Here is a 15,290-nt window from a genome sequence, read left to right as displayed (position 1 = left end):
GCGCGACATATCCGAAACCCGCGCGCCGGCGGTCTAAGGCGAGCGCACTACGCCCCTGCGAAAACCTCAAAACTAGGGTAGGCGAGTCGTGACGCGAAAGGGTCTCGGCCCCGACGCTCAGCTTCCCGCAGAGAGGCCGTCCGGCCGAGCAGACCCGCGCGCGTCCCGGTCGAATCGGAGTTGCGGCGACGGCGTAATCCCGCCGCGAAAGCCGGCATCGGCTCGAGAAACGGCCCTAAGGCTCCTCTTCCGAACGTCCGAGGAGTACGCGCTTCCGGTGTCCGTCTTCGGCGACCCTGCCGTGCGCGCGTGCCGAGTTTCGACCCGATCCGACTCCATGGTTGACACAAACTCAGTACGATCCCTCGCCACCACTATGGGTACTTTGGCAAACTAAATGAATGGCATTTTTGACACCAACCCACTAAGTTCCCTTACTCGCCATTATTATTAATCCCTAAAAGCATTAATATATGCATTTTATTAATACAAGTTTTTAATAAATTAATGTATTGCATTTAATTGAATACAGAATCACAGAGCCAAAAAAACACTCCACCCATACGTTTTATGCATAAATATGCACTATATACTGCCATCAGGTTTAATAGCCTCTCTAATTACACAATAACGGATGAATCTGCATTAAGAAAATGAAATTTACCATTAAAAGGCTGTTTGATATGTGCTGCTAACGTTATCCACTAAGATCGTTTCTCAATCCGAAGGCTGTAGCCTCCGAAGAGTCGCATTTCTTATTTCAGAAATGGTCTTATTTCAGAATATTAACTTTAAAATTAACTTTAAAATATTGATTAATATTCTTAGTTAATCGTTAATTGTTGTAATATGCTTATGACTTGCGAATGTAATGCTCAGTTAACTTAAATAAACCAGGCGATGCCGTATGCAGCAGCCTGCCTATGCGAAAGGGCTCTGATCTACCGCTGTTAATTTAACCGTAACTCCTGAAGTATTTGCGCAATCAAAACGTTTGAATTGTTCCTAAAAGACAATTGCACTTTTTTGAAATATATGGTTTATTACAGTACTTTCTTGCTTTCCGTCTGTCAATCGCTGATGTTTGTGCAGAGCTGAAGGGAAAGCGTGTTAGGTTCAAGTGCATCGCAGCAAAGAGCAATATTAAAGTCTAAAATATAAAACTGTGTAACACTAAAGTTGACACGCTGTTGGTGGCTCGTGACTCGACGGCCCGACTGTTTAAGTTGATTTTCAATAAAGCAGCATTGATTTTTGTTCGCTTCTGTGTCCTCTACGTTTCAGAACCTGGCAAATGCTCAGGTAAGCCACGGGCTTATAAATTACCCCGAAAAAGATTTTTGCCTATACAGAACTAAGTTTAAGGATTGTTTCTCCCCAAACCCACAGTAAACAGTCAGATCACAACACCTTAAATATAGCTTATGGCACGATTTGCGTGGATTATGACAAAGGGCGGAACGTTTCTTTTTAGAGACACACCATCATACACTTTCTGCCTTCGCCACTGATTAAGTTAGTTCTTCAGCGTTTTAAATTACTATTTTATATTCTGCGGACAACGCTTTTTGGGAATGAAAAGAGGTAAGAAATTTAAGACTTGGGTAAATTAAATTTAAGACCTGGGATAAAAATCTGGGTGTTTTTAAGACTTTTTAAGACCTTAAATTTAACATTCTGAATTTTAGACTTTTTAAGACCCCGCGGGAACCCTGTGTAACTTTTTACAACTATTATGAATGAAATTTAAAATCTCAATGAAGTCCAATTTTATAGACCAGTGTGCATGTGTTCATTAATTTTTTAAAACCTTTTATCTTTCATGACAAAAAACAAGATCAAAACGAGACACAGGATTGGGTTCACGAAAATAAGAGACAAGACTTTTACACTTCAAGAGGACGTTTTAAGAAATCCTTAATAATAAAATACATGAATAGAAAACAGCCATTTATTTAACGGAACTCACAATTATTTTGGTAATTGATGATTATCAAGTAATCTGATATTTTTGGTAATAAAATAGACATAAGTGGGCAAAACCATTTAAAATGACAATAATGATGAGACGAAACTTAATAGGGATGTGCAGTCCGATGCAATACGCATATCGATATTATGTATGGTATTGCATAGCCTACAACACCATACATAAAGATACATATGAAGCAGCTACCGATGCGATGCACAGAGCAAATCTGGGAATCTTACTATCCCTAAATCTAAATAAATACATTGTTTTTGTTAATAACAATGTTAAAATATATAGGGGTGGTTTCCCGGACAGGGTTTAGATTATTCCAGGACTATGTCTTGTTTATATTAGGACATTTTAGGAGTTTCTTAGGAACACACCTTATAAAATACAATACTGGTGTGCATCTTGAGACAAAACAATAGAAGTGACATATTTTATGGCAAAAATAGAAATAATTCAATTGAGAAGAGACATTGGCGTCTTATGCACTGGACACGCAAGCAGTGGGCTTTAATGCATGGCAGAGTGAGAGACTGCACCAATGAATTCTTATATATCATTTAATTCATAATTATAAATCATATATGATATTTTCTGCAAACGGGAAATGCTTTATGTAGTTAATGTGCAGGTTTGTGTTTGATGGGTCTGCATGTGACACAAGCATTTTGAGGGAGAGCGCACTGGCAAACTGTCATGTCGTCACCTATTAGCTGGCAGCAGTAAATTTAAGTTTATAATAATGATAATCCAAATGGCTTCTCAACTATCACTGCGGTTAAAGGCATACGCGGGGATGAGCGAAAGAAATTATCAAAAAAAAAAAAAAATAATAATTCTAACACGCTGGCAGAGCATTACAACCAGCATTAGATGTAGCTAAGGCGTTGCATTTTGATTTTGAAATTAAGACCCCACAGGAACCCTGATAAATGTAACAAAATATTTACATTTAAAGCTAGGGTAGGTAAAGTTTTACAATGGGTAACAGGTATCTTCACACCCTGTTAGCAATCATGATCAAAGTAATCTGATTTAAACAAACATGTCTTCTATGGAAGTTTTAAGACCAACAAATGTTAACCAACTGCATGTATTACACACTACACAAACCCTGCTTGCACAAGCCAAAGCACATTTGAATCTGCCAGTTATGAACATTCTACATTCATACATTCTAAAATCTTATATGTGGGACCGTACTCCCAAAATTGGCAATTTAACTGCAACATTTGAATAACAAATATATATTCTCCTCTGCCAATTTTTTAAACAGTATTTACCACTATCCTCCAGTGGTCTTCTGTATCTGGCTGGCCGCCGTACTGGTCTTCGGGAAGGTTCTTCATCACTCTCCAGGTTTGAAGTAACGGTTGCCTGGTTTGACTTGAGTCTGGCTTCCTCATAGTTTTCTGTAAAGAACATGGCAGCTTGTTTTGACCAGAATGACTATTAAATAAAGATGCACCGATTGCAATTTTCTTGGCAGATTCCGTTTTTTTTCTGTAGGTGTGGCCTGCCGATACTGATTTTTTGCCAATTCCAATTTTCTTTCTAAGAACTACACTTTTCTGTCATAAAAATATTTTTTTATGATGGTCTTCTTTCATTTGAAAAGATCTCAAAATAAAGTGCTCTCAAACTTTGTCAAGCTTACTGACATTATGTTAGATGTCCAAATATCAGTTGGTCAGCTGTGGTTAGAAGCATAGTTCCTAGTTAGTATGACGTTTTGAAAAAAAAAACAAGCAAGCGACATGCAGTGCATTCTATATCGGTTAATCTAAATATATATCAAATGTACATTATTTACAGCAACATTAAATCGATCTGAACAGATTAATTAGTAGGCTACTCCACCTCCTACTTGTCTGGACATCATCAACTATATTGTTGAATCAACATGGTTCAAACAACAGATGTGCAGCACAGTTACTATATTTTCAGGAAACAGTCGTGACAAGCTAGTTAGTTTCTCCCAACACTATACATTGTACTATAGTAGTTCAGCAGCGAGTTATGTTGTTGTTCTGGAAACGAATCCCCAGCAGAGTCCTGCACACGAGCAAGTGAACTGGTGGAAAAATATCAACGTGTCCTTTGCGGATGTGGGCCAAGAACCAATATAGGGATGGGCAGACTGTACAGGAGTTCGGGTTACGTCTTTATGTAAAACAGATCACATTTACTGGTACCGAATGAACTTAATGCAGCTGTTGGATAATGAGTCAAGAGCTCAAAATTGGAATGTCGTGAGAACGGTGTCTGCCAATTTCGGTCTCTGGAAGGTCGATCGGTGCATCTCCAGTATTAAACATCTAAGTGATAATGTAAAAAAATCAAATCATAAATACCTGCATAACCAGAACAGATGCCAAGTGTTTTGACCACATGGCAGGATCTGGAACGTCTCTGCGCTTAACTTTGGCTGTAAAGTTTTTTCGAGGCCAATAGCAATATATACCCTGTTAAAAAAGATTTTCATGTCAACAGGCATTAGCTTACAATGTTGATTTAGTGAAGATTATTCACACAACACTATTCACATTTGCAATCAGAGATGAATTGATCAAGTAATCAGACATCAATAAATATCACCAAATTTTCTATAAAAAATACCTCATTTGTTGTTTCAAGCCAGTTGGAAGGAACAACATCAACTGTATTGTCTTGGGGGAACTTAATTACTGCATATCTCTAAAAGAGAAAACAACTGAGGATTTGGAGCCAAAGGAAAACAAGTTATTTGCACTTGTCACAAACGTGACTAACCCTGTTGGCTCCAATCCTTGATCAAGTGAGATTAATATGTACAAGTATATATTAACACTATATACACACACACACAAAGTAATGCAGTTTAATGATATCAAAAGCACAGGTATGGGTTCAAAGTAATTTCTTAATTCAAGGGATAATTTACCCAAAATGAAAACTTAATCCTTATTTACTCACCCTTTTGTGTTGCTTTAATGCTGTGTATATTTCTTTCTTTTCCAGACCACAACATGAAATTAAAAAAAAGTCCTGCATGTGCTTGTGCACATAATTGAAGTGTATGGTGAGCAGCACTTGTAAAAAGATACAAAATTATCACATAGTGGTCCTTTGGTAAAAATAATGTATATTCCAAATGTTCTGGGGCTATATGACAGCGTTTGGTTACATTATTTATTATTTAAAGAATATCCTGACTTGACAGTTGGACTCTATTAGCGGGGCAGGTTGCATCGACTTGCCCAACTAAAGCACACAAGTTGTAAAAAAAGATTAATAAAAATGAAACCATGCCTAGAAACTCAAAAAAAGTATCTGTGTACTTTTGAAGTAGAATATCTCCGGACTAAAACTGACGGTGAACAGAATAATGAGATAGCTTGTTGTTACGATAAGCACAACAGATTTGTTGTATAGGAGTTAATATTGATATTTCTTAATGCATACTTGAGGCACCAATGAGACTCTGTGGGATGGTCAATTAAGTGATTGCACCCTCTGACATGCTACTCCTCAGTCCTTCCTTCTCCTGAAGTTGCTCCTTTCTCGTAATTCAGTGAAAACCCTTGACATGACCTAACCTTAATCTCTAACACCACAAGCTCACCACAACCCGACCATACACGCCAACCCGTTTGACTAAGGCCCGAAGCCCCACTGTCGTCGTTAATGCAGGTTCAGTGGCAAACAGTGGCAAACTATTTACCGCAATTACCCAGCAACTTCGGACAACTGGACTTGATGTTGCTACTTCCCTGAGGCACCATTGAGACTCCCTGGGATGGTCAAATGAGTGATGGCACCCTTTGGATTGTCAAGTGGGCACGATATATTTACCTCTGAGAAGAAAGTACATGGATTGTATTTCATGTCACGTTTTTATTAATCTTTATTTAATAATCTAGATCAATGATAAAGGTCAAGATATTTATTAAATGCATTCACTTTGGTTTGCCTCTGACCAAACCCTAATGTATACCAGCAGAATAATTGGACATATATGCCACGTGCCACATGGGACCATTCTGATACTTTTGAATGTTTTTTAAAAGCTTGATGCTGATCGCTATATACTGTTATTATTTATAAATTAAAAGGTTCCATCATATAAGACCCCTTATTGAATTTCTTCTGTGTAACATAAATGAAAATTTTGAGAAATATTCTGACTGCTATTTTCCACAAAATGAAAGTAGATAGTAACACCATAAAGGAGAAAATGTACTATAAAAACACCATAACACATTTTCTGAAACCACCTGATTTTTGTTCAAGCAACAAGCCAAAAATAATAAAAAGCAAACCAAGGCTAAGTGTTTCTTCAGCGATTTTAATGGAAAACACTGAGGGAAAGAATCCAAATTTTGTATACCCCTCTTATAAGCTAAAATATAAACCTAGCTATCACGGATCAAGGCCTTCTGGGGCCAAATGTAATGTACTACATTAGAATCAGAATAAACGTGAATAAGAGTTGAGAGGAATGGTAAATGATGAGTTTTTAGTGAGAAATTGCTTAAAGGATTAGTCCATTTTCTTAAAAGAAAAATCCAGATAATTTACTCACAACCATGTCATCCAAAATGTTGATGTCTTTCTTTGTTCAGTCGAGAAGAAATTATGTTTTTTGAAGAAAACATTGCAGAATTTTTCTAATTTTAATGGACTTTAATAGAACCCAACATTTAATACTTAATTCAACACATAACAGTTTTTTTCAACGGAGTTTCAAAGGACTATAAACAATCCCAAACGAGGCATAAGGGTCTTATCTAGCGAAACGATTGTCATTTTTGACAATAAAAATAACAAATATACACTTTTAAAGCACAACTTCTCGTCGTGTAGATCCGGTCGTGATGCGCCAGTTGACCCCACTACGTCACCGCAATACGTCATCACGTAAAGAGGTCACAGAGGACGAACGCGAAACTCCGCCCCAGTGTTTACATGTGTTGAGAAAGAGGACCGTTCCTACGTTGTTGTATGTCAACTGATACTAATTAATACCTTTTGGCAGTTTATTGTTTAAAATGGTCCGCAAATGTGCGTTTTAGATATGTAACACGTGACCTCCCTACGTCACTACGCATTTACGTTAGATCGCGCTGGACTGGACCTTGACAAAAAGTTGTGGTTTAAAAGTATATATTTTTTATTTTTCTTGTCAAAAATGACAATCGTTTCGCTAGATAAGACCCTTATGCCTCGTTTGGGATTGTTTATAGTCCTTTGAAAATCCGTTGAAAAAAACTGTTAAGTGTTGAATTAAATATTAAATGTTGGGTTCTATTAAAGTCCATTAAAATTAGAAAAATTCTGCAATGTTTTCTTCAAAAAACATAATTTATTCTGGACTGAACAAAGAAAGACATCAATATTTTGGATGACATGGTGGTGAGTAAATAATCTGGATTTTTCTTTTAAGAAAATGGAATATTCCTTTAAACTGTAGTTTGTTTCTTTACACAAACCCTTTAATGCTTTGGATGATTTACAATATAAAACACATCACAGAGTATGTTGCCCAACCTTAGTCTTATAGCTTATGCCAATTCTCTTTGATTTTATGGAAATAGCAGTATGAACATTGTCCAAAGAGTGTCCTTTTATGTCCTACAGTTAAAAAAGTCATACAGGTTCAAACTAGGGCTGTCAAACAAAATGAAAGTTTGTGTTTGCATAATATGTGTGTGTACTATGTGTAATTATTATGTATAAACAAATACAAACATCCTTGTATAAATTTAACACACACACACACACACACACACACACACACACACACACACACACACACACACACACACACACACACATTAGTTGATATGCAATATATAAACACATAAATTAATACACTAGTCAACATTTGAGGTGGATCAAAAAGTTTGTCAAAGTTGTCCCAAGACAAAAACGCATATTGTTGAATATTTCAAGTCAACTTTTGTGAAAGGTTTTGATCCACTTAAAATGTTGACTAGTATATATACGTATGTTTCTTAAACAAATACATGAATGTGTGTGTGTTTATATATAAATACTAATTACACAGCACACAAACATATATTTTATGCAAACACAAACGCTTACTTTGAATATGATTATTCGGCAATAGTTACAGCCCTAGTTTGAACCATCACAAAGGGTGTTTCAATGATTTAAAACAATTAAAAAAAAAAAATCCTGAACAATTCTGTAAGTTAAAAAAAAGTTATTTTCTGATGCTAAATTTAAAAACAGCATTCAAATGTATTTTTCCACATGAAGAGGGTGATAAAACAGAGATTTGAGATAACTACTCAAAATGAATGGAGGACTGTAAGGACAATCTGGACATCATTTTCTGCCTCAATTAAAAATGCCTTTCTGACCAATAGCTTCTGAGGCATTTTTTTTCATTCTGGTGTGTGTCACATGGGCCTTGTAAACACCAATTAGCCTGGAGTCACAAGGCAGCATGAAATGCGACTCAAGGTTGTCGTAAACACGACAAAGCAGCATTCTTTCCATGTCCTCTGTAGCGTCTACTACAGAAACAACTTCACAACACTGAAAGTCACTAAGAACAAATGCATTGTTCGGTTTCCGTGCTTTAACCACAACTGTGGGTTTGTTCTGCAGTTCCTCCCTGTGCTTGTCAAGTTCACCAAGACGTTTTATAATTTGCGACAGAGGGTTTCTACCCAAGCGTACTAATCTCTTCAGCTGGTGCAGGAAATTTTAAAAAGGAAAAGCACTACACTCATCTAGCCCACCGTACGCATGCGCATCAGAAGCAAGGTGCACCATAGAGTGCACATTGTACACGAGGAACTCATCCCCATACAACTTTCTACCTTCCTCTACAAATCGAACCAGAAGATCTGCTGCAAAAGTAGCATACTGTTTCACAAGATGAGGGCATACTAGAATAGCCAATGCCGCACTGAACAGCATAAAATGTTCATAGAGTTCATTAGGAAGAACACCTTTTAGCACAATTTTGCCTGTGTAAAGGGCAAACTGTCTCAGTTCGGTAGCTTTCCACCGGTCAATTTCTTGTAGGCCACGTGGCTTCCTAGCAAAAAGGTCTGGCATGAAGGGTCTCAAACCAAGAAGCCTGGCACTGATCTCCCTCACTTGGCCTGATGATAATCTGGTCCTAAGATGTCCACGCAACCACAAAACAATGAGTTTTCTCATTACTCCAAGACAGCACTGATGCATGTAGTCTGCAGGAAACTGCTGAATCATGTCTATTTCGAGCATGCAAAAAGGAGACACACCTAATTGGTGGTGCTCTTCCTGAAACTGCTCACGGAAAGTCACGTCTGTTCTCAAAGTAAGATTAGTCACCTCTGGGTATATAACACGCCCGCCATCCCAGAAGCCTTTCTGTGTGCACTTTTCACAACCAAAGTAGCCTGAATATTGCTTTGTGCACTTAACAAGTGCTTTTGCAGGCGCATCACAACTGATGCAGCGCAGATGAACTCGTAAAGGACCCGTGTCAGTTTCTAATCCATTTAGTAAAATGTCCTTGAGGTCATGCACTACATCTGTCAAAAAGTCAAGGTCCGTAGGCTTAGACACACCATAACAAAGAGCAAGTGGAAAGACAGTGGAAGGGGACAAATTGATTTTGCACAAAACTGGCCACAGTGACTGACTGCTACTCAAGGGTTCGGGGCATCTTTGATGGGAATGATATAGTGATGACTGGAGCTGGACCGGACACATTCAACCGCGTGTGCATAAAAAACACTGCTCACTTTAGCGCCTTTTGCAGTTAAATCAGGGCTCGAAATTGCGACCATTTTGGTCGCATATGCGACCGAAATTTAATCTGTGCAACCTTAAAATATATTTGGGAGCATTTGTGCGACTGCCCATTTTGTTGTGACGCAAGTTGATTGTGATCCTGCGTGCTGGCGCTGTCCCAGGTTCAGTGTTCTCTCTAACGATACATAACCAATCAAATTTCACCATTAAGTTCTTGCGTTTAATGAAGACCGCGGATTGGCTAATATGAGCGTCAGTCATTCCTTGTTGCCGTGAAGCGCGGAAATGTGAAAAGACAAACGCGTCGCGAGCATGACGAGAGCGAGCCGATTACAGCCAAGGTTATTACTGTATTTTTTGACAACGATCCGGATTCAAATGTAACTCCACCACCGGAAAATACGAGTTGACGTTAAACCTTTCAGAGAGAGTGGCTTAAAGATTTCGAGTGTCTCCGCTATGAAAATGTAACTTACAGTGTTTACTGTAAATCCTGTAAAACGGCGTTAATGGCGGAATCAAAACATTTTAAGCGCCAGACGTACCTTGCTTAAACATGGCAAAAGTGCCAAAAACACAAGACGTGTCATGACAAATATGTTTATTATTGATGGAGAGACACCGACCTGTCTGTCAAAGTGTGTTTGATGGTGTATGTGCGCATGCGCTGGTGAATGGACATTCGACAAACATCCTTGTGGTCCATGTTGCTGTGGAATACGACAATGCTGATGGTATGTTTTTATTGTATTTTTTAAAACATTGCCTATTTAGTAGTAAAAGCATCCTGGTAATGCAGTTATCAATACCAATATATATATTAGCCTTCTATATTAGGGTCACTTTTGTAATGTCACAATTAATCAGTGTTTTACGTGTTTGCTAGATTTTCTATGTAATCTTAATCTTGTTACCTGTAATTGTTTAATTAGGGGCCAAGCACCGAAGGTGCTGAGGCACCTATTGGAACTGTCAGTATTATTATTCTTCATCTTCTTCCCCAATGGGAGTCTATGGCAGCCCTATGAATCGTACATAGGAAAATGATGAAATTTGGCACAGTTGTAGTCGTGGTAATAAATAGTCATGTGACCAAAAATGGGGTCTCTAGCACTAACTCTATAGCGCCACCAGCAGTGCAAAAATTGAATGTTCAAATGGTTATAACTGCTGATCCGCTTGATCTATGAAAATTCTACTTAGTACACGTGATTGCTCTCCTCATGCTTATTGTTTTTAATGCCTTACAGTAAAACTCCACCCATTACAGTAGCGGCCATTTTGAATTGTTCAGTATTCCGTTTATTCGCTACTCCTCCTTCAAATTTGGTTCAATTGTTATGAAATTTGGCACACGTGAACTTTGGCGTGAGCCGCACAGAAATGACCGAACAGAATTTTGATATTTATCTTTGTTCAAAAGTAATTAATGCGCAAACTTAACAAGGTTGACACAAAAATGGTTCTGAAGCTGTAGCTCGGTCATTCTTTGATCAATTGAAATAAAATTTGGTACACTTCATGTGGACCATGAACTTGAGGTTCATGCCAAATTTGGTGACAGCGCCACCTATGGGTCATGAGATATGAAAATAGGCTATTTTTGCCCATAACTTCTGAACTTTTTGTCAGAAAATTATGATCTTGATGTCTATGGATTGCTTATCTCATGCCGCATCTGACGATGTGTATTATGCCGGGTTTGACCGAACCGCCTGGCCGCCATTTTGAAATTTCACATAATTTGTTATATTTTTCAACTATTGGACATATCCGCGCAAAAATTAGTAAGGAGCTTTGACATGATGTCCTGAAGGTACCTGGGAAGTCAGAGTACAGCGCCACCTAGGGGTTATAAACTATAACAGTTCTTATGGAACTGCTTATAACTTCTGAATACTGTGTCTGATATTAATTTCTTTGTGAAATTGTATTCACTAGTTTATGCCGATTGCAACAATACCTCGTTTGTCATTTTCCAACATTCTGTTCATGTGATATTGTAAAGCATATGGTAGATGATTTTTTCGCTACTCCTCTTACAAATTTTGTTTATTTTATGCCAGGTTCTGCTCGTATAATGTTTGGAGCAATCCGCACAGACGTGACTGAACAGATTTTTCTGCTGCGTGTCAAATTTTTGAGAAATACCTCTGTAAAGCGGACCGTGCCTGTCATGCTGTCCCTTTGTCATATTAAAAAGAATCGGACAAAATTTGCCCGTGTTGTTACTTATTGTACAAAATGTTCTTCACGAATTCAGTGCCATTTAAGTTATCTGATTGCCCTACACTTTGTATTTCTGTTTATTTTTGCTTTGTTGTGTTATTTCTGCACTTTTAGTGATTGGCATGTCAATGTTTGCAGCTTTGAAGCCTCTTTTCCACAGCCTTTCACCCATGATTCCTCAATGGAGCATTTGGTTAGTGCTGTGTGTTGAGAACCTGAGTTCATGGGTTCAAATCCCATGTGCAGTGTTTTTTTTTGTCTTAACTTTTTTTCTCACTTAAGTTTTGTGATTTTCATACTATACATTGTATTTCAGTTATTTGTGCTCTCTGTTGTCATTTCTGCACTTTTGGTAATTGCTGGATATCAATGTTTACAGCTCTAAATCTCTATTCTATAGCTTAGACACACCAACTCAGTGGTTTAATCGTTTACTCAGTGGCGCATGCGGTAAGTGCTGTGCTTTGGGAACCTGAGTTCATGGGTTCGAATCCCATGTGCAGTGGATTTTTGTCTTAACTTTTTTCCCACTTAAGTTATGTGATTCTCATACTATATACATTGTATTTCTGTTATTTGTGCTCTGCGTTGTCATTTCTTCACCTTTGGTGATTAGCCTTTGTCAATGTCAATGTATATATTTTCCATATTCTTTGTAATTTCTCAAACATTTCTCACTTGAGTGTTCCAGTGTGCTAAGCCACTATCTTGTAACCTTTATGGACATGTGTTCAAAACACATGTGACACATGTCCAGACCCTGAGAAGCATTGTTGCTAACCTGTGTGTAAAATTTACTGTTGTGAAGAGGAGCTAGTTTTGTCTTTTACATAGAAATGTGTTCATATAGTCAAGCTTTGTCTTGAGTTTATTCTTTCCTGTAGTTTTGAACCCATGTACTGTTCAAATACAATTATTTTATTTTGCAGTTTTAGTGCTATTGTGACTATATTCATGTTCTCCCTATAACACACGGTAACATCTAGGGACCAAGACTCAAATGTGTTGTTTTGTTGCCTGCTATTAAAAACAAGAGATACTAAAAAGTAGTTTCGTGAATACCTTAAATTTTAGAACCAAATATCAGTGATAAATGTAACAAGTCACACTTAAACACTCCGCTTATAAAAAGAAAATGTAGTGCATGAAACAAGATATCCAAATTTAAAGGAGATTTCTGGAGTACTATAATTTACCAAACAATAAATTAAATTTTGGTCAATTAAGGTGCAAATTTATGACCTTCTAGATGGAATGTGTGAAGCATTAAGATGTATATACCAAGAATTCCAATTCATAAAACAAAGTAAAATTGATCATCACTTCAAACACATGACCATACAAATGGATGACATGACAAAGTTCCTTTTTATCAGTTTTTTATTTATTACATTTGCTACAAACAATATAATTTAATTTTAAAAAACAGTTCCATAGTACACCTGTGAGCAACCCAAAGGCAACAGTGGAAAGGGAAAAACTCCCTTAAATAGTAAGCTGATATTGCTAATGTATAAATTGATGGAAGAAACCTTGGGAGGAACCAGGCCCAGCTGGGACCGGCCATCGTCCTTTGGCTGGCATATATTCAAATAACTAAATGTGGGCCAAGTATAATACAAGCCGTCCATACCAGTTGTACTACATAGTTATATTACTTGGGTGATTGAGTATTCATAGCTGAATTTATGGATCATGAACTGCTTGTATCCATTTACAGTTCTGTTAGGACATTCTCTGAACTGATAGTAGAGTATGTTGTTTTCACTACAAGCGGAAAACAAAGATGAAATCAGTAACAATAACAACAAAAACATCCTTTAATCAGAATGCAAAAGATCTTTTAAGTTCACCTTTGCAGGTTTTTATACAGTACAAAAGTCCAAAGGCCTCAGATTTTCACAGTAGGTGTTGAACTGTGCTTGTGTCTTTAAAGCATAAAACCAAATTACATTAACATTGATTTGGTTACAACTTGTATGTTTGCTTAACATGTTCAGCATGTGTTTTTACATGAACCATTGATGATATTCTGAAGTACACTACTGTAAATGTAAACTGACAGTTAGAGTTAAAAATGTGAAAAAGCTGCCATCTATAGTAAACAAATTAATGCATCATATTATTGAGATTAATTGTTATGGAAGGCTAACCTGGAATAACATCATGAAGGCCCAGTCACAGAGTATTAGGTTTATTATCCAAGCTGGCCATGATTTGCTGGTGAAAGAGCCACACCCCAACACTCTCTACAGAGTTCCCTTTCTGTGACAATGTTTATAGGATCTGCTCGACTGTTGTAGGAGAGGACTTCTATCGCAGCAGACACAATCAGGTCCTGAGGTCTGTGGCAGAAACCACTTACGATTCAATGGTAAGAAAACGTTTGGAGCCATAGGAAAGTTGATTAGTATGACACTGAATGCCAACCTTCTCTAATCAGCATCAGGCTGGGAACTGTGGGTTGATCTGGATATCCATTGAAACATCAACCCCTTCGAGACCAGATGTGGTGTTGACATGCATTTCTGCAAAGCAGGTCATGTTAGTATTATTGACAGTTCCTTGGAAGGACTGCATGGAAGAGGCTAATGAGTGTTAGGGACAAATACCAGGATCTTAGACGTGTGTCAGAAGATGAGCTGGAAAGTTCACAAAACCTCAAAGTAGAGTTGGTTCAAAATGTGGGCCAGTACTGGTGGGGCACAAGTTGGGACCTGATCAATTCCAGCCGAGTCAACCAAGAGAGTGTCTGATGTCGAGAAACCCAAAATTCCAAAGGATCTCTGAAAACTTCACTGATGATGTGTCCCAGCACATCCACAGATGTCTTTGCATCATGGCTGATTGAGCATTCATAGGTAAAATTATTTTATGGACTATTAACTGCCTGCATCCATTTACAGTTCTTTTAGGACATTTTCTAAACTGATAGTGGAATCTGTTGTATTCACATACAAGAAGATGAAAACAAATGAAACCATTAAGAATAAGGAAAGATTAAACATTCTGATCGTAAGACTTTAAGCTCACCTTTTTGAAGTTTCTATACAGTAGTATAGAACAGTCAATGGCTTCAGAATTTCACAATAGGTGTTGAACTGTCCTTGTGTCTGTCTAGCATGAAAAGAAATCAGGAAAACAATGTCATTGGTTGACAGTGATTTATGTAAAAGTATGTTTGTTTAACATGTCGTGCATTAATTTTTACATTTACTGGGAGTGTACTGTTACAGTACTCAAATTCAGAATATCACCAGTGCTTATTGTGATTATGTAAAAAAGTTGAAATACATAGTTAGTGGACTAATGCATAATACATAAT

At 37.6% G+C, this 15,290-nt stretch overlaps 1 long non-coding RNA gene across 1 annotated transcript; it reads right to left on the bottom strand.

Moving 5' to 3' along the window:
* Positions 1-13,371: 13,371 nt before the first annotated feature.
* LOC141369117 (uncharacterized) lies at positions 13,372-14,897 on the bottom strand. The gene is made up of 4 exons (XR_012372668.1): positions 14,578-14,897; positions 14,396-14,493; positions 14,119-14,310; positions 13,372-13,893 (listed from the first exon to the last, which is right to left on the bottom strand). It is a non-coding gene; the product is annotated as an uncharacterized lncRNA (long non-coding RNA).
* Between the last annotated feature and the right edge of the window lie 393 nt (positions 14,898-15,290).

This window comes from Misgurnus anguillicaudatus, chromosome 12, assembly GCF_027580225.2.
Source record: "Misgurnus anguillicaudatus chromosome 12, ASM2758022v2, whole genome shotgun sequence".
Classification (NCBI taxonomy): Eukaryota; Metazoa; Chordata; class Actinopteri; order Cypriniformes; family Cobitidae; genus Misgurnus; species Misgurnus anguillicaudatus.
Note: the sequence above shows the minus strand (reverse complement) of the source record. Positions and strands in the feature narration are given on the sequence as shown.